The sequence below is a fragment of the Dipodomys spectabilis genome, unplaced genomic scaffold (assembly GCF_019054845.1).
Source record: "Dipodomys spectabilis isolate Male_0828 unplaced genomic scaffold, ASM1905484v1 ptg000309l, whole genome shotgun sequence".
Lineage (NCBI taxonomy): Eukaryota > Metazoa > Chordata > Mammalia > Rodentia > Heteromyidae > Dipodomys > Dipodomys spectabilis.
The window spans coordinates 1,222,284-1,224,201 of NW_024870986.1; the positions used below are offsets into that span (position 1 = coordinate 1,222,284).

Sequence of the window (1,918 nt, forward strand, 5' to 3'; positions counted from 1 at the left end):
GATAAGAGCCTTATGGACTTTCCTGCCCGGGCTGGCTTTTAACTTCAATCCTCAGGTTTCATCCTCCTGAATAGCTAGCATTACAGGCGTGAGCCACCGGCACTTACTGTAAAAATTCACGGATTCCGTGGAATTCTTCCAAGTAAATTGCTTGCCTTTGATTTCAAAATGTATTCAAGAAGTTTTGTATACATCTATAATGATATTTACAGACTTTGTGATTTTTTCAATCAGAAGTAATTTAAACTTATCTGTAGTAAAGAAACTAAAGTATTTCTGGTCATTGTCTGAAAAAAGCATATTTTAAAATATTTTATATTCTATGTTTGTATAATGTCCATAATCTATTTTCTTCTTCCTAGATATACTTTGAGTTTTACATTGTTTTATAATATGTAGGTTCATTAATGTGTCCTTTCAGATTGCATTCCATATAGAAACAGTTTAAGATTCCTTTTTTTCCTAGGTCCTTATAGTATGATTTTTTTGGGATAAAATATCAATGGTGTCAAATTTCAAAAGTTTTGTAAAGGTTATGTAAAAGGTTTTGTAAAGGCCTTTCTAAGGTGAAGATTTAATACACTGATGTCAAACTTACATTTAATTATATGAATTACGTGTATTGCTACACTTCTAATTTTGTAATCAACTTTTTAATAACTGCTTTTCTTTTCTTGTATCTGAAGAATGAAAAATATGGAATACTTCATAAATCTACATATCATCCTTGTGCAAGTGCCATGTTAAACATTTATTGAAATTAGTGTATACACTGCTGAAACATGTAGTAGCCTCTAAATTTAAGTAGTTAATGATGCAATCTTATACAGGCTTATATCCTTGTGTGCCTATTTGTAACAAGAAAACCTTATTGTTCCTAACAATGCTATTGATCTTATTTCCCTATAATTCTCGGAATAGTGGAAAAAATTATATTTTTCTGTCGATTGCTTACATTTGCAATTTTTTGTCAATGACTATTTATTTTTATTTTTATTTTTATTTTTTTATTATTTTTTGTGAACATACTGTACAGAGGGGTTACAATTACATGGGCAAAATAATGAGTACATTTTTTTTTTTGTCGGTCGTGGGGCTTGAACTCTGGGCCTGGGCGCTGTCCCTCAGCTCTTCAGCTCAAAGCGAGCGCTCTACCACTTGAGCTACAGCACCACTTCCGGTTTTCTGGTGGTTTATTGGAGATAGGAGTCTCACGGTCTCTCCTGCCCGGGCTGGCTTTGAACCTCGATCCTCAGATCTCAGCCTCCTGAGTAGCTAGGATTACAGGCATGAGCCACCAGCGCCCGGCCCATGAGTACATTTCTTACCAAGCATTGCAGCCTCCTCCTTTGTTTACCCTTCACATCCCTTCCCAGCCTCCCCCCCACCCAATCCCACCCCCACCCTACCCCCCCCGACCCCCCCCCACCCCCGCACCAAAGTTGTAAAGTTTGTTTTCGACATGACAACTTGTACTTTTCATAGTTGCAACGGGTCCACCTGTATCCTTAAGCGACTTGTTTTCCCCATCTCCTCCACAAATTATACCGACATCAAATATAGTGAAAGCAGGGGTTATACTGTGAGGGAGGGACATACAAAGCAACAAAGAAATAATCTTATAAATGCATTAGAATCAAATGCATGAAAGAAAAACACATTTAAATACATATCTAAGGGAACATTTTCCTAACATCTCATTATCTGACCTTTTCTGCTTGACTCATACATATACTAGATATTGCAAATATGGGAAAACATGGGACCTATGTTTCTTTGGGCTTGGCTTACTTCACTTAATATAATTTTTTCCAAACCTTTCCATTTCCTAACAAATGGGGAAATGTCATTCTTTCTGATGGAAGCATAGAATTCCATTGTGTATATATACCACATTTTCTTGATCCATTCATCTACT

The 1,918-nt window shown here is 36.2% G+C and overlaps 1 pseudogene; it reads right to left on the reverse strand.

Annotated features, from left to right (window-relative positions):
* Positions 1-690: 690 nt before the first annotated feature.
* On the reverse strand, positions 691-789 carry LOC122127758 (annotated as a pseudogene).
* Between the last annotated feature and the right edge of the window lie 1,129 nt (positions 790-1,918).